The following is a 26112-nucleotide window of genomic DNA, read 5'->3' on the forward strand; positions in this document are numbered from 1 at the left end:
ATTCCAGCAGGACAGAGATGCTCACCTATCAGATGACATGATCTTCCACCTTTGATTGAACTCTCATGTAGTTTTCTGGGTCTAAGGACACACACATGTTAAACAGGATACACTGCAGTGATCACAGCTCAGAGCTACTTCTCTCTGCTGCTGAAGTCAGCCTGAGTGACCTCACTTGCTTTCCATCTCACTTTCAGTTTGCTTGCTCCTGCAAGCCTTACCACAACTGCTCCTCCTCCTTTTCTCTCAACAGTCCATACATCAACTCTGTAGTCCATAGTTACCTTAAAAAGAGACATTAATGACTCTCCAGACTCTTTGCCTGTTCTTACTATAAAACACAGAACACCTGAAAGAAAACTCTTCCTTTACCCTTTTTCCTCCCATATTTCCTTTCTGTGACCACTGAAGACCTTAACAGAGTTTTTGATGACCCCTCTGCACAGAAATATGCCACAAATGTTTCCAAACATGAATACAAACATCATATGCACTCCAGGGTTACCTAGAGTGATATTTTAACAAAAATGTCACATATACTTCATATCCATCACACAAATGAGGCCTGGCGTATCCAGGCAGCTCTGTGTGCTCTCCAGCACATTTCTTTAGAGATATGCCCACCTGACCTGTTTTCTCCATATACCAACAGCAACTACTCTTTAGAAGATATCTAGCAGCAAGACTTACCTTTGATATTGACAGCATATGGCGATAGTCATTCACAAAAAGCCAATCCATATAGCAGCCAAAATAAACTGGGTTATGCCCAATGCCACCTCCAGCACCAGGCAGCCCAACTATCTCACTTGCAAGGATGAGCTTGGGCTACGTAACCCCCTGTAAAAAGGAGCTGCTGTCCTCACAAGCTGCTTTGCTTCAAGGAAGCTTCTATGATTCTAATTACTCCTTCCTGAAGTTTCCCTCAGGCACTTTAGCTCTCAACAGAGCATGAGCATATTTCAAAGAATAAGCAGTTAAGGTAGGGCTCCCAGCTAACATTAACCGGCGTAAGTGTGAGAACATCCGGGGGCACCTTCAGAGGAGCCTCTCTGCTGAGCAAAGACTGTGCAGATGTTTCTCTGTGCACATTCAGAGAGAGAAGAGTCAGAGGATGCGCTACAGCTTACTGTAACTGAGGAAACAGTTTTCCTTTTGTAATACTGCTATACAGCCCTAGTAGAAAGGACTGATTTATCTAAAGCCCATTTTTTCCTTATATTGCAATTGTTCTGTTGCATGATATTGCCTAGAATATTTTGCTATATAACAGCATTCAGTGCTCTCCACTAGAATATAACAAGACAGGGACATAAAGTAATAGGAATGATATAGAAGAGAAACTCATTTTCTTTAAATCATTTACTTGTTAATTCAGACAAGTGTCTGTTAAACAATTTGTGGCAATGATTTAAATAGTTGTGATGTTATACTTGGTCAAGCTTTTTGCACTGTGTTTTCTATGCACAATATGGAATAATTTGATACCTTTCTATGTTTAAAAACAGTTTTGACAGGAATCAAACCAAAATTTCTGTTGAATGGCTTATGGTCCATAGTACCATCTACCACTTGAAAAAGGTGTGTACTTTGTAAAATAATTTCATTTAGTTTTCTTAGTAATGTGTAAGAGACTTTGTTCACCTCTTGAGACCTCTACATGTACTCAGCTACCCTCCCTTCCATCAAGATCACTTTTACTGATCTTTTCAGTCTCATCTCTCAGAGAAACCTACTGCCCCTCCCCAGGCAAGAAACTTTCACCTTTATGTCTTCAGAGAGTAAGTTCTCATGGAATATTATCTCACTGCTTAGCTACAGGAGGTGAAACAACATGAAGTAGCTTAGTGGTTGGACCACTTACTGGCCAGAACTCTGCATGAAATTGCCTGCCATTTTCCCTTAAAATACATGCAGAAAACACAGCCTCTAGGCTGTAAAATGAAAGGACAACAAATATGTAAGAGAAAATGCTCCAGATAAAGAAAGTTCAGACATCCAGCATGGGAAAAGCTAAATAAAACAGGAAACCAATCTTTTCCTTGACAGTCTATCCCTATGGGACCAAACCTCCACTCTTTCAGTGGCTTTAAAGGTTGCCCAAACTCTCTGCAGCATTCACTAACTCCCTAGAAAGATCTTTGCACACCGTTCACTAACTCCCTGGAAAGATCTCTGAGTTGCTATTACCTTCTATGCTTAGCCATGTATCTTTTCCCAGATTTTCATCCAGCAGCTTCCCTACTTGCTCAGGCAGAGTCCACTTTACACACACACACTTTCCTTCAGGGGAGGAACCTTTTACTTCTCCCACCCCTCACAGGCCCTGCTTCACCTCAGGCCCAAGGGCACAGAATCACAGAAGGCCAAGGTTAGAAGGAACCTCTGAAGATCATCTGGTCCAATGCCCCTGCCAAGCAGGATCATCTAGAGCACATTGCGCAGGATGGCATCCAGGTGGGTTTTGAATATCTCCAGAGAAGGAGAGCCCACAGCCTCTCTGGGCAATTTATCTCAGTGCTCTGTCACCCTCACAGTAAAGAAGTGCCCTCATATTCAGCTAAAACTTCCTACACTTCTGTTTTTGCTTGTTGATACTTGAAACAAAACATACTGTAATGCTAACACTAACCTGGCCTATGCTCAGTGGGCTCAGTATAATCATTGACCCCCATCACTCCAATTTTCATTGTCAGTCGCTTTAATTTCCATAGCAGATATGTGACATATGGTGCTAACTAGTGGCTGATTACTAATTACCAGATAGAACAAAAGGCATTAATGTTTGGTCAATTGTTAAATGCTTGTGAACAATTCCTTCAAAACAGTTGGTTTTATCCTCAATACAATCCACAGTTCTGTACTACCGGAATACGTTTTAAAATAGGAGTACTTATCTCTTCAAATGCAATTGGTTTTGGTAAGCAGAGAAAGGGTTTCTTACTACTGTAGAGTTAATATTCCTAATCGAATTACATTTATTTTTGTATCTTAAAAAACAATAAGGAGCATATTGTGAACTTAAAGTAATTCCATCAGGATTCATAGGCATTACTTTTCTTGGGTGTGAATATTTGGAGTTTGTAACAAAAAAGTTTTCCTAAAATATGCTTGCTTCATCATAAGGATTTGTGAATTATGCACTTATGGATATGATCTGAAACATATACAAAAAGCAAAAAATAATAATTTGGTTTTAATGAGCTTCCCTTACCCCTTTTAATCAGGACAATTGATGGAAGTGGATATATGGTGGAAAACAGACAAAATAATACGTTTTGTTAAAACATCGTTTCCCCCTCCTCTCACACCTCACACTGGCTTCCACTGTGATGGGTTTGCTGCCATGCCTGTCACGCAGCCTGACATGCAGCCCAGCCAGGGGCAGCTCCTTCCCCTGCTTCAGACTTCCTGTTAAAACTACAGGAAAGTTATTTGCTCTCTCTGCTTCAGTTCCCCATTTATAAATTGAAAAGAATACTATTTCTAGGAGTATGATAAAGAAAATACTTTTCATTATAGACTGGGAAGTGCTTAGATGTAAAGGTGCTGATATAAGTACCTTAGGTAGATAAGTATCTGGGGTATAATACAGGCAGATAACAAATAGCTTAATCCAGCTCTTTATCAAGGTAGTCAGCAACTTTTACCGAAGCAGGTTGTTGGACACAGGAGAAACCACTTGAGGCTCAGAGTGGAATCTATTATAGAGGTCTGAACTCTACATTAAGGACTGCTCAAAATAGTGAAGTGCTATTAGTCCCAATTTAGAGACGAGCAATCTGTGTTAAGAAATCTCAGGAGTGCTGCTGCTGCTGCTGCCTCTCCTGAAGGCCAGGGCGTGCAGGTTGGCAGCCCCGGCTGACACAGAAACGAAAGCAGCACGGTCATCAGCCACGTGTGGATCCTGGAGTTTCTGTGCTCCCTGCAGGGCCTTCAGAGTTAGCAGAAATTAAATGCTGATACATTCAAACAAGTGACAGAATGCGGTTTTGCACAAATCCAGTATTAGTTTTGAATGGAAGCTCTGAGCGTGCAAAAAATGAGTATCAGGCCTCTAGAATGTACTCTCCAACAACTATGAAATTTCAGCATCATGTTTTTTTCATGCATTCAAATGGGATCTGTCTCCCTACGCCTACTCCACATCATCTGACTGGACTGCCTGCTGGGAAGTAACAGTACCATAGCAGTTCTCACTGGGAGATCACTCAGTCACACCGTTTACAGCTACATAGACTGTAAATTTCCTAGGGAGACTATAAAAGGGTGACCGTAAAAAAAAAATATGCTGATTGTTTGGTAGATTTGTTGTTAACTTGCGGTGTTCTTTTCTATTTAGTAAACATTTCAGTAGAATACCAAGGGTATTATAACTAATACCCCTTCAGAAAACAAAGTTGTTTGTCATGAGAAGGTGCATTTTTCAAGGGTTCCTGTCTGCCATTCTCTTCTTCTCCAGACTCCTAAAGGAAAGCATAGCTGCCTTTAGGTTTTAAGACCACACTGTTACTACTAGATGATGGTGTCTGTCAGCAGTAAATCAAATTTTACAGGTATGATTTGCAGCTTTTTTTGATTTGAAGTTCCTTGTATTTTGCCGACTATATGGCATTTTGCAGACCATATTACATTTTAATGCCTTCACTGTATATGTCATTAGCTCAGTTGTTTATTCCTAAAAGTTATTTCAAGGTCCAAACCAGACTAAACTGAGAACTACATTAGTCTTTTCAATTTGTGTGTCTGAAGTGCACCAGAATTCAGAGAAGAGAAAGTAAATGAAAAATGTGTTAACTAACAAGAGATCAAACAGCTGTAAAAACAATGTTTTATAATCTCCCATTTAACATGCACAAATCTCTCCATTTCACAGAGAAAATTTCCTAGATTCACTTAATAGGAGCTAAGAAATGTGCAGAAATGACTTAAAATGAGTGAAAATCATATATCACTGTTTAAGCTGCCATTAGCCAAATAGCATTTTGCTAATGACTTCTACTTTCAGACTACAAATCAGACTTGTTTGAGTAGCTAAATTGCTCCTGCTCTTATCCATCATGAGCAGATAGCAAAGTAACCTGCAAGATACTGCTTCTGGGTGGGAAGGAGGAGGAGAAGTAGTTTCTTCAGTGGATGAAGAAACTCTTGAAATTTTTTTCCAGCATATTAGAGGGGAAATTATTTTGCAGTTTAAGGAACTTTGATCCCAGAAGCTTGAATGTAGCAGTATGAGTGGAACGCATTTCATAGGTACCCTAGCCTGATATTCAGGTTTCCAGCTTAAAGACACTATTTCCAAGACACAGATTAAAAAGTGCCATTGTATAAATACAAATTATTATCATTGCTCTATGTTTATACAAGTACTGTGAACTCAAACAGAATAGGAGGACTGGAAGACAGGCAAAATGTTCTTTAGTTAGTGTTACAATCAAATGTGAAATGAAAATCTACATTTTATTCCCTACTTTTTCTGATCAATCCATTGATTGTTTAAACTAGCGTCAGTAAAATAGGAGTTACCTCTGTCATGCCTACGCCAACTTGCATTTGGTTAACCTCTGTAAATTTTTGGTCATGAGCTTACTGACTTTTGTGATTCCAAAATTTGTATCTTAAGTTTCTTTTGCATGTTTAGGATATTCGTAGCCTGCTAAGAACAGCTTTGCAAATTCTCTTTGGGAAGCAGCAGGAACAAAACAATTTATTTTTTTTTTCTATTAAGAAAAATGCTAAGACAATCTCTCCTACGTCTGAGTTTCTATAAGCAAACACAGGAAAGTTGGCACTTTTGAACTGAAACAACCATATAAAAAATACAATTATTAATAAATTTTTTTCTCGGATAGCAATATTTTGTTAATATATACATTTCAATAGGATTTTAGCTCTTGTTTCTATCAAATAACTAACGCTTCTTATTTTCAAAAGGAGCTATTTAATTTTCAAGAGGCCTATTAAGAATTATATTTTTCCTCATTAGGTATAATTGAGGGATATGACATTTTGTTCAAGAGAAACTTTTTAGTCTTAATTAGTCAAACAATGCAATGTTTCAAGCTTCTGCTGAAACTTAGTGTGGCATTACTTACAATTCTTATAAACTAAAAATAAATAGGGAGAACAATAAGAAGTAAACTGGCAAAATGATCAGATAAAACAATAGTTTTACCTTCCGAGAACTGAAGTTCCACAGCCTGAAAATGAGAGTGCAGTCTTACAAGTATGTATGCATATGTTTAATTTTAAAGCTGTATTATTAAACTGTTCATAGAATCAGGAGCCAGTGTAAAACACATTTGAACCAACTGAGGACAAAAGAATTGTGTCAAATATAATTGAGATCAGAACTGGTGTTCCAGATCTGTGATTTGTATGTGTTAGTGAATGTAAAACATGAGACCTGAAATCTCCTGAAAGAATGATTAATGGTTTAGAAATGTTCCCATGAAGCAATATTCTGAAAGCATGCAAAATGTGCAGTTTCTCTCACTTTTGACACCAAGCCAGATAAAACTCATTGGTTTTGATGGCATTTCACTTTGCAATTTTAAGTTTTCTTGAACTCAAAACCTCATAGTCAATTTTGAGGGTGGAAGTGGGTGTGAGCCCACACAGGTTGAAACCCAGCTTTCTGCTTGCAGAAAGCCAGAGAAAGCAGTGCAAAGTCATAATGCAAACCAAAAGTAGGTATGCATGAGTATATATGCATATGCAGTATGCATGAATATATATGCATATGCAGCTACATGAGAGCAAAAACCATAAAGGCCTTTGTCAGTTCATGTTTGATTTCACTACAGTCCTTGATTTCAAGACATGTAATAAAGCTGCATGAGTTAAAAAAAAAAAAAAAAAAAAAAGCTCTGTATTGTAAGTGTTAACAAGGCAGTTGGAGTTGAACACTCTGAACAGTACACTTTGAATACTCAGCAAGTCAGGAAGGTCTCAAAGGTTGTACCATGTAAAAGTCAAGTAATTAAACACTGATTACTTACTGTAAAAAAAAAAAAAAAAAGAAAAAAAAAAGAGTGTCTGCTGGGAAAGGTTGGATTCAGAAGGTCTAATTTAACACAGAAGATTTCAGTGGAAATAGAGCCTTTAACTACATTCTGCTTGACTTCATCCACAAGAAAGGGATGAGAGAAAAGATTAAAAAAGCTATTCAGTACTTTCTTTCAGCAGTGGTGCTTTGGGAGGTGACAACAGCTACTGGTAATTCTTTCCATAATCTTTTCCCCAAAACAGCATTTAGAATCCTCTTCAAAATTTGGCTGCGGATCTATGGCTTCATTATTTTTACAAAATACAAAGCCACCTCCCTTCTGTGCTCTTGGCTACAGATTAAATGTTTTGGTTCCCCAGAAACATCTCATTTTAAAAAAGCCATTGCAAACCCAGGGAAGCCTGCTTCACCTGATGCTATTACCACCTCACATATTAGAAAAAGCCTGCCCTTTCTCTGTGCTTCTCCCTTCAGCATCTCCAAAAGCTCAGTCATATTTTTGTGGCTGGGTTGTCTCTGCAGTGTGCCAAGAGAAAGAAAAGACCACAAGCTTCACTGGCCACTGAAACTGTTTTCTTTGCTATGAACCATCACTCCCTCCTCCTGCCACCTCTGGCACAATGGTCCTCTTCATAGTTCGGGCACAATTAAGGATTAACTATTAAAAGCTCTTGTATTTCATCACACCATTAGGGAGCTGGTCTTGTAAAATTTTGTGGATTCTTCTTTCCTCACAAACATACAGAGAAATTTATTTTCTCTGTAGAAAATTATCTCCTCCAAGCATCTCAAATGCTTATGCATTAATATTGTTTGTTGGAGACAGCAGAATGAAGGCCGCATTTGCAACACACAGCAAGTTGATTGCTTACATCAATTGTTGTGATGGGGGAAAAAGTGCTTCATTTTCTTGGCACAGAGTATTGGCAGAGTTTATTCACACCTACTGAAATACAAACAGGCTTATGTTTACATTAGGTACTTTGGGGAAAACATCCTGCAGCCACAACTCTGGAGTGCTTCAGGAATTTTAAATACAGCTATGATATTATAATCTAGCTAAATACACTTTTCTATTCACTCTTCCTTTTGCAATCACATTTCACATGTGGATTGTACTCTCCAAAGGTTAAAATCCAGAGAGAAAATGCAGTATTTTACAAATTGATGCTCGTTCCCCCACACCCTTCCCATTCATTAAATTTCCTAGGGTTCACTCTTCATATAATTATAAGGCACTCAGGAGGTAAACATTAATTGGGGAACACAAGAATTCATTTTTTGAATTGTGTTATATTTTGACAATTTAAATTAAACTGTTTTGATTCACATTAAAGGAAAGTCTGACTCCTGTCAGAGCTACCAAAAGAGCATCTGTGAAAAGAAAGTGAAGGTAAGGAGGTCAAGATAACAAACAACTAGTAAGAGATGTAAAAGGACAGTCACACTGCAAAGACTTCAGGCTGAGATTTGGGGGAGCACAGTCTCTTTATCATGGAGTTCCCTTATGGTTTCTTACCACCATCTCACCTCCATCTCATCCCAATCCTTTCCCCATTACCTGCTTTTCTGTTTGAATGGCAGGATCTTCAGCGCAGAGAGGATTTGTACAGCACCTGGCATAAAGAGACTCATTTAAAATGTTGATTCTAGATATTATTTTTTTCTTTCAAGCTGCAAAAACAAACAAACAAAGAAACAAACAAAACAACAGTTAATAGATTTCATAATCTTATAAGTGAACATATTCCTAGGTGTGTTTACTGCAGTAAGTGGAGACTTTTTGTAAAGTGCTGAAGGACTATCAATATACGCTGAGACCTGACTGGTATGTACTGGACTCAAGTGGTCAGTATGTTATTGAGGAAAGAATTCCAATCTTGACAGAAACCTGTAAGAAAAGACACCATATAGGATCAGGCAAATTGTGCCAGGATTGAGAGGAGGAGCAATGCAGAGTGACATGCTCAACTGCACATAAGGAGCAGTTAGCCAGAGCAGCAGAGAAATTGCTGAAATAAATACAAGTAAAAGAAATTTGTTGAGACTAGTGTATATTTTAATTTCTACTCTGAATGTTTTCAAATATAAAGATACAGCTTTAATCAATGTGACAGTTTCAGTCAAATTTTTTATCTTTTGAAAAATATTTTCCAAGCTAATCATTCTTCAAGAGGGTAGAGGAAGGGAAGGCCCAGGCCATGGAAGAGGACAGATACCTGCACTCAGGCTTTACTTCATTCAGTCCATTCCTAGACAAAAAACTCACTAAAGTACTTCCTTAATTCCTCTGGTCTAAAGGTTCTCATCAGCTCTTCGGGCTTTATCTGGACCCTGACTCTGACCTAAAATTTCTGCCTCAGTTTCCAAACTGTTTTGAAGATTTTTAGTAACTGTAAAACATTTTACTTCAAACACGTGATCTGGGGAAACTTACCATAGGTCTATTTCCCTAACATGTAAGTGAAATATATGAAAGAATTAGCATGGTATCAGTTTAAGTTTATATATGCATATGTATATATACATATATATATAAGAAAATTCATATACATTCTTCAGAGCAAACAAGATTTATCCTCTTTTGTAAAATAGATTTTCTTATCTACACAAGAAAACATTTTGTTTCCCTATCTTATAATAGATTTTTTTTCCCTCTTTTCCCCTTGTTCTTGCAAGTGTGTTTAGAAAGGCAAATCTCTCTGTAGAGGGGCAAAGATGATGGTCAGCTGTAATATATTTAGCAAGAAATTGAGAGAAAAGTGAAAGCCATGAGAGGGACACTTGCTCTTTTAAAAAGTTTTTGCTGATCAGCTTACACTTTAGCAGCAAGTTCCCTGAAGAAGGGCAAATCCTCCCAGCCTTGCAATCAGGCAGGTGGACAGTCCCAGGGGAGCCGCAGTCCTGCTCATGGAAGCCCATGTGTATATGTGCTTGTGTGTGTGCATTTTTGTCTCCCAGAAAAACATTTATTGATTCCACTTAATCCTCAAGTTGCAAAGCTGTTACATTTGAAAATTACCAGTGGACAGCTTCATTTGCAAGCTGTGGGTTCTGAGTACTGAGTGCACTGTAACAACTAGCTGCTCCACGCATTTATGTGTCTTGTCCCTTAAGAAAGGAGAACTTTGCAGCATCACACTTTACAACAATGAGGAAGAACATCAGTATTTTCCTAAAATCTCAGTCTTTACCTCTCAGGATACTTGAAATTGTATAAACATAAAATGGTTATAATCACCACGGGTACTGTAAACCGATTTTTGTGTCCAAAATGTTCTCAAACAATTCCACTGAAATAAATTGGATTACTTGGTCGAATAACTTCTCTCTATGGACTTTACAGTCTCTTCCCAGGAAACAACGACTATTTTACTTTGAATTAATTGCATTTTTAATGTCTACATGACATAATTTGCAAACAGAGCCTGTTATTTAAACTGTGCCCAGTCCTGGTGGTGTGGAGTCATTAGTTCACTGAGTGAGAGGGAATGCTAGAAAAGAAGAGTGTTTGACCAAATAATCTCAGGAGGTACATACCCACCACTGCTAGTGCAATGGTTGGCTTCAATAAAACAAATGATGAACATAGTGACAAGAATACAGAAAAAACTTTCAGAGCTTTCCATGAGACATTTTTCATAAGGCTTTTGATCTTTCTTGAAGATGGTAGACAAACTACAGACCTCTTTCCTGAAAAAGCTCATTTGTTTTCACAGAGACCTTGGAAATCTCTGGCTTTGCAAAGTTGGGAGCAGTAGTGCTAATGACTTGTCTGGGAAGTTTTAAACTGAGTGGTTAGGCTGCAAATTATTAAAAATAAAAATAAACCAACAGTGGCCAGTGGACAGCAGCTTTTCAAATACAGTGGAGCTGAAGTAATAGCGAGAAATATAAGCAGGTGTTTCATATTGATTAAGCTTCTCTGATTCTGTAACAACAGTAATTTTTGTAGATGAATGTAGAGAAATAGGATAAGTAGCAGCACGAAGTAACATACAGCTAACTTGTTATCTGCTATAGCAGATAAAAAGCAGATCTTCATTTAGAAATATCCTGCAGAACAAAAGGTAGAACAATTAAATTGAAAAACAGATTTCTGTCTGAACAGTTTTACATTCTTTTGGTGCAGGCAAACCAGGAGATGACAGAATCAGCAATGGGTGTGTGAATGTGAGTGAATGGACACACGCATGCATGTGTGTGAGGGTATGTGCATTTTTTTCTTTTTCTCCTTGTCCATTATTCTGGTGGAAATGGATATCATCATTTCTGTTCCTTTTTATGAAAAAATTCATTTCAATTATTTCCCTTGCAATATATATCAGGGTATGTGTAAACATACATACATCATCACCGTGCACCGATCACAGAGACGGGATGCATCCATGCAAGCCTTTTTTCAGGTCATCCTGGTTCCATGCTGCATAGCACAGGACTGCAGGCAAACAGGCTTGACTCAGGTGCATGCTGTCCCAGCACTACCTGCAAGTGCATTGTCCTCCTTTGCCCAGCTTTTGTGCTCAGCAGCATGGACATGAGGGGCTGTTTCCATCATGCACACACACCCTGCCACAGCCAGTCCCATGTTGTGCAGTGGTTTCCGCAAGGTGCCAGCAGTATTTGTGCTTTAATTTTTTCCTGTGCTTCCACTTAGTACTTCTGGCATGTAAACACTGGGCAGGTGTGGCAGTGCTTGGAGGGGCATGTGAAGGCAGTAATTCAGCCTCAGTGAGGGCGCAGGCCGGCCAAAGCAGAGGTGGCAAGCTCTGCTGGGGTGGCTCCTGGCCTGGCACTGCAGCACAGTGGCTGTGGCTTGGCCAGCTCGATACAGGCAGGTAGCCACTGCAGCAGATGGGGAGAGGAGGAGGCAGCCAAAAGACAAGATGCGTATAAATGCTGCTGCTGAAATGTACCTCTCATCTGAATTCTGAAATGTTGATCTCTTTCTCTTAGTCTTATAGCCTGATAGATGTAAATGGTACAAATGGTTTGTATCTGTAGAAATTAATACTCCAGAAGTAATTCCATTTTTATATTGATACAAAGTAAGCTTTTGATTTATCAGAAATTAGCAGGTTCTAGAAAGATCTACAGGCACTTGGTGTTATATACATATATTAAAGTCATAACATGCCAGACTTCAGAAAGAGTGAAGGTATAAAATAAAATAGGACTTAAAAACAAAACAAAACAAAACAAAACAACTATTTGTATTTAAGAGAATTGTGCTCTTGCAACATTAATTCTGGGGAATCTTGGGGAATGCTGTCTATAATTGATAGAAATAAAAATGGCAAATATTTAATGTCATGATATGAACTACTGACAAGCTTTATGCTTAAAAGCTTTCTGTCACCTCTACTGAAAAAGCTGAGGGAAAGAAGAAATAGAAAGCAGTTGGGTCTCTGCTTTCTCTCTGAGGATAACTGAAGGCATGAAAAAGAAAAATCTCTGATGAGGGTCAAAAGAGTAGAACTGTTTATTTGAGAAAAAAAAAAAAAAAAAAAAAAAGATAAATGCAAAGAGGCCAGATAAAACTTTAGAAAATAATATATGGCATAGAGAGCACAGAGTGGAATATTCAACACCAGCTTTCTCATATTACACAGACAAAGGGATATTCACTTAAAAGATGAAACTTAAAGATGAAGAGTAGAAATATTTGTCTCCACAATGAAGAATTATTATACCATGCAACTCTTTGCCAAAAAGCAGTGTTGCTTTTAGGAGGATTAAATACAAATAAAATAAAATAAAATTAAAAAATCACATGAATGGTGAGAAGGTCCAAAGCGGTAGTGCTGAGTTGGAAATCAGAAAATCAGATAAAAGTCTTCTTGCTAACTTGTTGCATTGGAGGGCAAAGTGCAAGAGAAAAACTCTTTCTTTTGGGAAAAAAAATAAAAATAAAAATAAACTTGTTTGGAGAGTCTTTAAAACAGCAGACACTTGCCACTGCCATACAAAGCCTCCAGGAGTGAGCAAGATACCAGTTGGATTAAACATATTAGTTCTGTAACAATGAGCAGAAAAAATAAAGATAGAAATCACTTTATTAGAAGTGTTTTCACTTTTAAGCAATATAGAAGTATTAAAAAAAAAGCAGGTATTGTTTCATTTAGCTGTTGTTACAAAGGCTCAAGTGGTACTGTAACAGTGGAAAAAATTCAAGATGAGTACCATAGTTTCACACTTAGACTTAGGCAGTGTTTCATGAAATGGGATGCTTGCCAAAAAAATATAAGTGGTAGTGCTGGTGGTGAGGAATAAGAAGAAGGTGGTGGCTGGGAGGTGATGTCTGAGCTCTAAGCAATCCCCACATTTCCTGTAATTAATGGTACGAGTCAAAGACTCACTCCATCATCAAACTCCCATGGAGAAGCATCATGACTACAGCTGCTTAGGTACTAAGGAGAAAATACCCAAACCAGACATCTGAGATGAGGGTTTAGCAGGTTTAATTACTGAAACTTAAATAACATGTGGAAATCAAGAATAAGAGATATATTTTGAAGATTTCATATTCTTTTTCCAAACAGTTTATTTAAATTATAAAATAATTTCTTCAATAAAGATAACTGCAAGCTATTAACTGTTGGCTGAATGCAGCCCCCCTCCTCACCCTGGTGAGAGCTGTTGTGTGTCTATCTTATGCTGCACATCTGCCTTTCATCTCAGCAGATTTTGACTTTGTATGACATTACGACACAGAGGTGAGTACAGATACTGATACAGTTTTGGATTATCATACAACCTGTCTTGTACCCATGGCACCAACTTGAAAGGTACTTGGAGTCTGGATGACAGAGATGATAAAGCAGAAGGAAGGATCTGAAATATATGTTCACTGGTGAGTTAAGGAGGATGTAAGATCTTGCTGCAGGCCTGTAAGCACTGTATGTGAGAGCAGCCGATGCGCCAAGGTTACCTGCTGGAGCTGCAGCTGTGTGGCCTGGTTCCTTGCCGTGTTGTCTCCCTGTTAGTGTGGGACTGCTGCTGCTGCTGACAGCTCATCAATGCCTCTCTTTTTATCTGGAGTTCATCAAGCCCTCACAGCTGCTTTCACAGTATGTTCAAATTTCAAATGTTGTATGTAACTCTAGAGCCATGATCACACACTAGTATGTTAATAGGATTAGCATTGCAGTTCTGGGGGAAGAAAGTTTTGTCTTTGGATAAGAGTTTTTTTTCTACTTTGAAGATTTTGAGCTCTGTACCCCAACACTATTGTTGTTGGGTGTGGGGGAAGTCTTTCTTTCTTGCTCTCCTTCTCTCTCTGTTTGTATGCTGTCCAATGCTGTTTCAAGACCTTGCTTCCATTTATTTCACAACTTTACCAAGTGATGTTATGGTATTATCCTTCCACTGGTTTGTGGGGAAGCTAAGTGGGAACTTGAGTTCAGGAGACGTTCCAGTAAATTCAGAGGGTGTTTGTGGCTACTCCACTTTCAGAGGTGCTAGTTGTTAGATTTATTTTATATATGCATATATATTTTGCTATACATATTGCAATGCTGTACAGAATTGCTATAATTTGGAAAAAAACATACCTAGTGGCACCTGTGTACTAGGGAGGTATAAATAATAATTTTCCTGGCTGTCTTGCAGTGGTATTTTGCCAGAATTTCTTTCAGTGAAAGCCAAGATTGTCATCTTTTTCTTTGTCCCTGCATTCAGGGAACCGTGACTGTGGGATCCAAAGGACCTCTGTTCTTTAGGCTCTTTTTGTGCATGCTTAGTGAAGAAACTTGCCAAATTAATTCTGCTGGATGCTTCTTTACTCCCAGATGGGAAAGAAGTTCAAAAAATGTGTTGATTCCCAGCTCAGGTCAAGAAACATGCTAGTCATTGGTCTGAAAGTAAGACTCATGCAATACTGAAATAATGAACAATGTTCTCTGTTGTGTCTGACAGCAGTAAGATATTACATTTTTCAGAATCACCAATTTAAAATATGTTATCAAGTAAAAATCACCTATAAATAATCACCTATAAATGTTTATTGCATAAAAAGTTGAAAAGAGAGTTGGAGAGTTGGGGAGCTCTGACAACTGTTTAAAATAGCTTTTTATCCTTTGATAATATAGCAGAGGCAAATGTGAAGGTTTGGACAAAATACCCTTTCTTAAGCAATATTTCTTCTAGCACAAAAAAAAAAAAATGGTATAGGAAAAACAGAAAATAATAAAAAGTTAGTTTAGTTTTGAATGAATCCAAGTGAACATAGTGAACATAATGACATATCATGCCAGTCACTGTTTAGGCAAAGATTTCTCTCAAGGTTACATAACTGCCGTCTGTAACTAGGAAACCATCATCTGGCTTGGTCTTCTGCGGTTTCCCAGTCAGCCTGTCAGATCCTTGCCACAGCCTCACTTACAGCACCAATATTATTTTGAAACATTTAGTGGTTCAAAGGGTAGTTCATAGGTACAAGAAAAAATGTTCAAACTGTAGAAATACTCTAAGTGAGATGACAATGTACTATTTATTGTTTAGCAAGCAAACAGTGGAAGGAACAAATAAGTACCAGAACAGATAGCTGTAAACAGAACACTTTAAAGCAGTCTAACAATGTTTTATATTAAATCATCCATTAACTTTCATCCAGACGAGATGATGCTCTGTATCGGAGGACTGCATGAAATGATACATTGGAAGACTCAGGTCAGTTTTCTCTGAGTTTCATGATTGAGAAAGTAATTCTAAAATAATCTCGTATAGAAAACAATAAAATTCTACTAGGCTTCTACATATGTGTGTGTGTGTATATATATATATATATATATATATATATATACACTATATATATATATGTACATGACTTTCAGAGACAGGGAAAATTTGCTAAACTGATCTGACCCATCTCCTATTATCCTGTTATTTTTCAACAACTTTCCAAGCTTGCCAATATAACGTTCATATTATTTAATATGATTCTACCTTCATTTATGGCTTTCTGGTAGATTTGCACTCCACTTTAAATGAGCTCTTCGTAAGAGGCAGACTCAAAAGGATTATATTTATGCACACAAGGCTTGAAATAAGACATATCCTAACCTTTAATTATGAATCACTGCCATGGTTTCTGAAAAGCAGCTGAAATCCTAGTGATGTTTTAAGAAGGTAAAATCCTGAGGTTTATTTAAGAGGGTTCTGTTACTTTAAATGTCATATGCTGAAAGCCCTTGTTAATAAAGACTGGCACAGGTCACACTGTCAAGGATAAACAATCATTCCTAAATCCTTTGTTTCAGGCTACAGTGAAACCTAATCCCCATGGTGTTCTTGCCTGGCCATGCATGCATGTAGATATGCACCACTTTTATAGTGCTAGTGCTTTCTTTCAAGCACGTTGCTCCTGACTGCAAGGCATTTGATTTCTGGTAATTAATCAGCTCATCATACATGCTGTGTTTCTCCCTCAGGCCCAACTCAAGTTAGTGATCCAAATCTGGCCCCAGGAAAAAAGAAACCATTTATGTTCTTAGTGCACAGAATGAAACCCTGATAAACAGTGCTTGGCTAAACATTGAATTCAGATGGCATTATTTTCTTACAGGCTATAAGTCTAGTTTTTATTTATTTATTTTTCCCAAGCTGTAAGTCTGTATTTTTTTTTTTTCTTTATAAGCTCTATTTCTCCTGTTTGTCCCTTTAGAATGGCAAAAAATAAAAATAAATAAATAAACAAAATGAACTACCAAATGTGCCCCTAAATGAGACATCAAGATTTACTGGATTATTCCTGAGGTTTTGTGCTTCAGCATCTGAACTCATTGCCTGAAACCTTTGTGTTCATTTTTAAACAACACTTTGTCACATGTTTATCCGTCATCCTTTATCTTTGTGTTCTTTCATGTTTGGCTTGTCTGCATAATAACCTTGTTACTGCTAATTTTATCAGATCCAGAAAACAACTTCAGCTCGTGTTGGTAATTCTTCATGCCTAGAGATGTGGCAACTCTCATTCTTTTCAATTATGTACCAGTTGGCTTTAACTGCTGTTTGAGGAGTCATGCATTGTTACTAAGGATCCACAAGAGCATTAGAAAACTTAGCAGGCGAGCTCTCACTTTTTATTTCTTCTGATTAAAATAATAACCTGTATGCCCACAAAGACATCATGCTCAGCTAGCAAAGGCTACTGGCTCCCGCCTCTCCGTCAGCTCATGGATTGTGGTACTGCTTCTTGTTCTGCTAATGCATAAGGATTTTGAGTACTTGCTTCCTGCAGTGATGAGACATACAGTGCTGCCAGCATTATTTCTAGGCTATATCTTTCTGGCACAAATTAAGCTCTTTATGCCAGTTCTTTTCCCTATGGCAAAGGCAAGAAACCGAACGGAATTATTTCACCTAATAGCTCCTTGCCTCACAGGGCTGTTGTGAGACTTAATTAATTAATGTTTGTAAAGTGCTTTGAGAGCCTGGGATAAAAAGGTGCTATATAAGCATTGATACAAGTACAAAATATTATTATTAATTCTTGGCCTGATAGAAAGCTACTGAATGAATGGACAGCTAAACTGTATTCTCCAGTGCAAAAGTGGATATTGTCCACCACAAGCAGGAGCATCACAGTGCATTTTTGTTTGTAAAATCTTTTGTGTAGAGGTGTCTTTAAGTCATGGGTCAACTTGACTCAGATTTGTTTTAAAACAGGAAAAAAAGAAGTCTTTTGAGCACTACTACTGTCTTGTTTTTAATTTCTCTGTCTTTTCTTGTTCTATGCATACCATCCAGATAAGGAAAATAAACCACACTGGGCTGCAGATTAAGTCAAATATCAAAATCATTGCATGCTGACCATGAAAACTCACTCATGCTGAATATTTGTGGGTTATCAGGATCAAAGAGCACTTCAGTATTTATCAAAAAGCATAGCCCACCGTGGTTTAGTCTTCATTAACCTGGTGTGTATTTGAAGAACTCAACACAGCTAATGCAGTCCAAGCTAAAGCTGACATTTTTTGACTTAGGAAAACATTTATCCTCTTGAAGAGATATGTATCAGTTTGTAAATGTTGTGAAAGGGCAGAATAACATACGGCTCACATATGCTATTGGGTTTTCTGAATGCAATAAGCTTTACGGAACTGAATTATGCTTTGTACATAGAGTCAAGAATGAACTTGTCATTTCTGTAATACCAGTAAAGCTTATTTCACATATAATGGGACATCCTGCTGTGCATAGATGATACAATTTTTCTAGTTGGATTTAAAAATATTCAAATGAAAAAGAGGCTAAATTAGTCTGTGAAAGCTTGGCTATGTGTGATACGAAGGGTGCTCAACCAGCTGTAGGGAGTTTGTGAAATACATGGTTCCTCTGCTACTTTAGGCTGATTGGGTTTCATGTCTGAACAAGACCTTGAGGAGTTTAACTCATGTAAAAGACTCTCCCCCTTATATAGCAAGGAATATGGATCGTGATGGTTGTTCATTTTGATTCCCTGACAATGCCGTTAGCCTTTTCAGTCTGTTCTTACTGTGCAACTAATGTTCACATCCATGATGTTGTTAGAAAAAGATCATTTACAAACTCATCATGCTAAAACAGTAAACTAGTGGTTCAAAAATAAAAGAAAGTATTGATGCTTACTGATGACATTTTATATATACAGAATAGGGACAGAAAATGAAATGGACTATTTGGTAGATAAGGAATTGGCTGGATGGCTGCATCCATAGAGTTGTGGTTCAATGGTTCAATGTCCAGGTGGAGGCTGGTGATGAGTGGTGCCCTCAGAAGTCTGTCCTGGGATCAGTGCTGTTAAATATCTTTATTATCTTTACCAATGACATACTGTGATTGAGTACACCCTCAGGAAGTCTGCAGATGACACCAAGCTGAGTGGTACAGTTACTACAACAGAAGGAAGGGAAGCCATCCAAAGAGACCTGGACAAGCTTGAGAAGTGGGCCCAAAGGGAATGTAATGAGGTTCAACAAGGCCAAGTGCAAAGTGCTGCACCCGGGTTGGGGCAATCCCAGACATGAGGACAGACTGGGAGAAGAACTCATTAGGAGCATCCCTATGGAGAAGGACTTGGTAGGTTCTGGTGGATGAAAAACTCTATCAGATCAGAGAGATGGAGAACTTCGCCTTTCCTTTTGAATAAAGACAGAGAGCTGGGTATGTCAGCCTAGAGAAGAGAAGGCTGTGGGGAGACTTTACTGCACCCTTTCAGTACTTAAACAGCGCTTATAAAAAGTGGGACACTGGAAGGGTTCAAGGCCAGTCTGGATGTGGCTTTGGGTAGCCTCATCTAGTGGGAGGTGTCCCTGCCCATGGCAGGGGATTGGAATTAGATGACCTTTAGGGTCTCTTCCAACCCAAGCTTCCAACCCAATTCTATGATTCTGTGATTCTATGATTCTATTATTATGGCACAGGAACAAGACTGCTGATTCAGCTTTTAATTTCTTCCCATAACTCAAGCAAGTCATTTAATTTCTCCAGTCTTCAACAAAGTGTTGTGAATCTTTTCCTTTTTATGTGTATGAAATAGCAAGAAGTGATCAAAAGGGAGTTCGTGTGTGTGACTAAGAGGATCATGAGTGTCAGAAGGAATAAAGAGAAATCGGGAGTTTGTTGCTTAAAGAAAAATAAAGGCCAAATGCCAGTCTACAGCTGCTGGGGTTCAAGCCAGGGAGGTGTTTCAGACAAAGGGGAGTTGGGCACTGTTTACTGCTGATTTTCTCTGCATTTCTTTGTGAATATCCAGAAAAAAATCTTCTCACATATAAAGTCTCATGGCATAAGAAAACTGGTGAGAACTGTGGACATCCATTCAGTGCTGATCTCTGAGTGGAAGATGTATGTCTTCCTAGTGTATCTTGGGAGTTAAAGTGAAACAGAATAGAATCCAGAATTGGTAACTGATGCCTTCACTAGCTCTTTACTGGCTGTTGAATCTCATAATTATTGCACTCTAATGCTGCTTCTTCAACTGGGATAGTAAGGAGATAAACACCAATATTTGTAGTGCACAGTGATCACAGGTGGAAAGCAAAGCATTGCTGTTTACCATTTAAACACACTTTGTAAGTCATATGCTTGAGTGCTGGTTTTTGCATTTCATTTCCTTGTGGCTGAGGTTGTACTCTCAAATTCTAACAGGTGGCAGTTCAACCAGACACTGCCAGTAATCTGCAGCCTGTGCAGATTTCCACATTTCCACTAAAGCCAGGTTCTGGGGAGCTGCATAACACTGTCATTCTGTAGTGCTTGCATAGCCTCTGTCTGCAGTAACAAGCTGGCAGCATACGCAAGTTGCACTAGACTGCTTTGTGCCACAACAGTCAGTCAGGTGCTGGGGCAATATGGCAGTCACAGCTCCTCATCCATAGGCTTCCTGCTGTAAAATCATCTGATAGCAGCAAGTGGGCTGGGGCACGTGGAAGATGGGAAAGCTCTGAATTTCTAAGAATCATTGAGGAACAAGTCAGAGTGCTGGTTGGAGGCTGATCCAAAAGAAAAAGCACAACAAAACAACAAAACAAAACAAACAAACAAAAACCCTGAGCATTTTGCACCACCTGTAATAGAAGCCTGTCAAGGGAAGAAGAGTGAATATCTGGATCAGCCTTCATTTAAATGCAAATGAGAAGGAAAATACCAGCTGCAATGGGAACAGAACAGTGGCCTCTGAACGTTCAGTGGTTCAGTTTGAATACCTCTCTTGTAACATCAGTGACTTACTATCCAAAGGGCCTGTGCACCTGTAGTATTTATTGTTCTCTATTGTTTGAGTTGTTTATTCCTTCTAAAAATTATTTTATAGTTAGATGTAAATATGGTTCTTTGTACAGAGTTAAAAGACAAAAGGAAAAATGTGACAAAAACTTTTGGGAGAAAGGAAAATACTGGAACATTTTAGACCTTTGGTTTATTCAGGTTTTGAAATAGGGTTCAGCTGGGTTTTCACTACCAAATTAGTTCCTCCATCTCCACAAAAGAGACTGGAAATCTAAGAAGCTTCCTGAGCTAATCAAGCAAAGGAGAAAGCACAACCAGAATCTTATCTGAGTTTTCCCTCTGGCTTTTCCACCATACCATCTCTTTACTCCATAAACTTCCAGTAAGTTTAAAGGCTCTCTGGCAGCATAAATGTAAGTGGGTTGCCTAAGATAAGGGACATTGCATGAAATGGAGAACATGAAAGCAAGCACACATCGAAACAGCCATCTGCTCAGCCTTGGAAAAGGAACATTGCAGAGCTCATCTGTGCATTAGTGTTGCCATTTAATGTGGTTTCTAACACAAAAAAAAAGTTAATAAAATTCATGGCTGTAGCTGACTCACATTATAATGTCCTTCTAGAAAAAGCCTGTACCATTGCTTTGTGAATCTGTGCACGGAATAATAATATGTGCCAGAAAGCAAACTGCAGAATCGCAGGTTTCTATTGCTGAAGATAGGTGGACTCACTGTTTACAGGTCATTTGGAAAACTCTTCTGTACTGAGAGCAAGAAACAGCCTATTTTCTTGAACCATACTGCTACAGAAGTTGTTAGTGAACCTGGGAGCCAAGTACTCTTACTATTTAACATCATGCCAATGGAGTAGGTATTGATGAGGAGGTACAGAACAAGTATAGAATCATAAAATCATGGAATATCCTGAGTTGGAAAGGACCAAGAAGGATCATCGAGTCCAACTCATGACTCCACAGAAGAGCCTATGTCTGAGAGCATTGTCCAAACACTTCTTGAACTCTGTCAGGCTTTGTGCTGTGAACACTTCCCTGGGGAGCCTGTTCTAGAACCCAACAACCCTTTCAGTGTAGAACCCTTTACTAATATCCAGCCTGAACTTGCCCTTTTTCAGCTTCATGTCATTTGTTATTTATATCACTGGAAAATTATTAAGAAATGGGATATAAGGCCAGTGGAGTCTTAGAACACCTCATCAGCAGTATCTGTTTCTACACTCAGCTATTTTGCATGATTGTACAAAATGAAGCCTTTCAACATTTGCCTTTTACCTGAGACTTCACTGACTGTATTACTTACCAGTAAAGGTAATGGTAAGCCAAGCTGATGGTGGCAAATACCAGACTAAGGGTAATTACTTACAAATAAATGCTGTGAGGCTCTTCAGAGCAACCATTGTATACAAACAATATAATTTAATAGCCTATCCTACAAATCATTGCAGTCATTTTTAAACTGTCATTCTACAGAGCAATATTGTTTCTATAGGCTGGCTCTCATTCTAAAGCCTTTAACGGATATATTTGCTAAGAGCTACTTCCACTTCATTTACATTATTAAATTAGGTTTCTCAAACAAATATTGTCAGCAGTATTGGTAAGCAGTTCTTTTTTCATTTACTGAAGATGGAGCTGTGAATTCTCTGAAGAAAAAATTAGAGTGCTTTAAGATATGCAAAATTTTGGAGGGCACGATCCACAGCATCAGCCATTTTCTTTGCTGCTGTAATGTGATATTTTTCCATAGACTTCCAGAGGAGTGTTATATTTTACATAAACAGAGATATAAGAAACTAGAAGTCTCTAAGTACAAAATGACTGCAAGACAACATATTTCCTAGTTTACAAAATATATTTAAGATGCATTTTGTTGAAGACATTTAGAAAACAAGGTATTTAACTGCAAGATGTATCAAGTGAATGTTCAAAATATCTGAAAGAGTGCTGCAAAACACTAACCTGTCAGATCTGGGGGACTGATAGGCTTTGTGTGTGTCTTGCGTGTCTAAGCTTGTGACGTCTTTGATTTGACTGCCAGTGTAATTAACACACCACTGCGGGAGATGGGGGTAGTGCATCTTCCAAATCACAAAATCCTTGTTTTTGAGCCTAGGGCTGCCTCAACTGAGAGTTTCTAAACATCTCATGCTGAACTGTTTTATTTGTCATAAGCAAGTAAATAATGTGTAAAAGAGGGGTTCTGTCCTCACACTTCCTTTGTAGATGAGTTCCAAATGTCAAGGATATCGGACTTGAAGAGGAAGAGTATGTTACATTGCAATGCCCAAATCTTTTTGTGTATATATGTAATATATATATTAATTTAAGCATGAATCAAAGGCTCCTTAGTGCCTGAAAATGAAACTCAGACTTCTAAGTTACTTGGGACCTTTGGAAAAATTGACTTTGGCAATTTTTATTTTTTTTTCCATTCATGTGACCCCTTATGTGAATTCCCAGTGCTGCCATGGCCAACCACAGGAATGGGTTTGTGTGTGTCTGAAGCATTCAATTTCTGCGTCTTGGATTACACAAAACAGATGAAATCACAGTCCAAATGACACTATTGCAAAACTCAACAAATTTGGATGTCATTGAAGGATGGAATTACAGGGGAAAATACCTTTACATTTTAGAGACATGCATAGATAGGCTCAAATAAAAGGAACATTTAGGAGCACTTGTCATACAGGCAGAAGGGTATTTTTTTTTTTTTGAGTATCGTATATTGGTGTTTGCTACAAAACCAAGGAAGTAGGAGATCCAGGTTCACTTTCTTCCCTGTCTCAGGCAAATGGGATCTATACCTGTCATTGATCACTGGCTGTTGGACTGGATAACAACTCTTGCTGGTTTCTATTTAAATGTGCAGCACAAAACACTGTGAAAATACAGTAAGTGGGATCCATTTTTGAAATTAATGCTATCTGAGAAACAGAGTATTAAAGAAAGAAAAAACAATGTGAATTTTATTTACTTGAACTAAATCTTCTATTAAAATTTATCTTGATTTTTACCCTCCCAGCAAAAAATTAGATTTATGGTAATCTAACAAACATTCATGCAACAAAACTTAAGTTTGTAGTGTGAGTACAGAGTACATGTAACAGGGCTGAAGAAATTGCCACAAATCAATATAATACAGAATCTAAACATGCAAATAGATTAAACATGTGACTATTAATTAATAAGTTAAACTGAAAAGACAGACCTGAAGGTTATTACTGCTTCTAAACAGTCTCCAGCATAACTAGAAATGAAGATCATTTAATCTTTTCTCTCTCCACTGTGGAGCACTGATGGCTAATCTACCACCAATGCACTGTACTTTGTACTCTGTACTCTCACCGTACTCTGTCTGCCACATACTCAAAGTTTTTGCCACTATCTTCTTTCTCAAAAGCCGCATAGAAGTTTATACATCAGTGCAAACAATGTTTAAATGTATCCAGCTAGTCACTGAAGGTATTGTCACGGAACAGAGGAGCAATGCAGACTTATCAGATACTCTGGCAACAGTAGCATAATCCAATCATTCATTAACATAAATTAAAACTACAATGCTGCAGGACTAAAAACTGAAAAAAAAAAAGTTGGAAATTTGGAAGATAAGAGGATGTGGGTTTGTCGGGAACTTTCAAAGCATTGTCCTATAGAAACCCTGCTGGACAAGGAATTTAATTTACCTAAAAATAGAGGCTTTGAAGAAGCAGATTAACATAGAGTTCAGCCTGCTGTCATGGGCTTCTGTTTTGAGACTAAAATCATAATGTAGTAGCACCTTTTCACATCATCTACTTTTATTTTTTTTATTTTTTTTATTTTTTTAATTTTTTTTATTTTTTTTATTTTTTTCCTAAAGAAAGTTGTTGTATTACGTATAGTTAACATGCTCTTTTGATTTATGAGGCTCCCTCATTACACACAGCCTGCAGGTTCTCCTTCTGTGTTGTCTGCTGGTTGTTGTGGGCTCCCTGAAATGCTGGCAAGCAGTTTGGGACTGAAAGACAAGTTTGTGGTTAAAGAATACAAATTTCTCTTCTGATAGTCACTTGGATCCAGGTTTTGGTGTTTTAGCTGTGTCTTAAATGTGCTATATTTTTAGTCCCACCAGAACTGTGGCAGCAAATTTCATAGCATTATGCAGTGACAAAGGAACTCAACTCATTCATGCAGAGGTTACAATTCTTTTTGCAGTCATGTGCCATAGAAAGTTTTCTTTGTATCTGATATTGTCAAATCCCCTTTCAGTCATCAACTGTTTTTGAAATACAAAAATCTAATTTAGAACAAAATGACGGATGAAATTTTCACATTTTTAAGAATAAACTGTATAATTTTCATATACTGCATTTTACCTATTTTATTTAGAAGATGCATAATTGTGCCAAATTCTATTCTTCATTTTCAAAAAGAATCCAAGACTGCATTGTGCTATTACACAATACAATTAAATAAGTGATAACACCTACATTTAGTCTTTTAGATTCAAAGATGACTCTTTTGATTAGCCAGAGTTGCTGGCACTTTTTTTGTGGGTGTAGCAATATCTGTTTTAATCTGTTTCTGATTTCAATCTCCTTTTCATTGCAGTTCTTGTCACTCTAATAAACCCATTACCTTCAAAAATACCATACTTGAAATTATACAAAAAAATCATGTATGTATGCAGCCTATATGAATGGGATTAATGTTAAGCAGAAGAGTAGTTATTCATGGGCTTACTTTTTAGGAAAGTAGTGATTTTCTCAATGGAAGCATATAAATACCTCTATACCCAGTCACTGTCACTGCATCTTAACACAATATGCAGTATTAACTAGATTCATAAAACAATAACCCAGTTATTGACTACAATATCTGCTTTCATGTACTTAAACTTGAATTTAGCCACCTTTTTTTTTTTTTTTTTTTTTTTTTAGTTTCTCTTTTTAAATATATACTGTCTTTTTGGCTTACCTTTGTTCAGTTTATTGGACCTTATGAATACTTGAACACTGCCCCTCATGTTATACTTCATCAAATGTTTATCATGTTATTAATTTAAGACTTTTCACAGAATCACAGAATCACAGAATTTCTAGGTTGGAAGAGACCTCAAGATCATCGAGTCCAACCTCTAACCTAACACTAACAGTCCCCACTAAACCATATCCCTAAGCTCTACATCTAAACGTCTTTTGAAGACTTCCAGGGATGGTGACTCCACCACCTCCCTGGGCAGCCTGTTCCAATGCCTCACAACCCTTTCAGTAAAGAAGCTCTTCCTAACATCTAACCTAAAACTCCCCTGGTGCAACTTTAGCCCATTCCCCCTCGTCCTGTCACCAGGCACGTGGGAGAACAGGCCAACCCCCACCTCTCTACAGCCTCCTT

The sequence above is a fragment of the Anas platyrhynchos genome, chromosome 8 (assembly GCF_047663525.1).
Source record: "Anas platyrhynchos isolate ZD024472 breed Pekin duck chromosome 8, IASCAAS_PekinDuck_T2T, whole genome shotgun sequence".
NCBI lineage: Eukaryota > Metazoa > Chordata > Aves > Anseriformes > Anatidae > Anas > Anas platyrhynchos.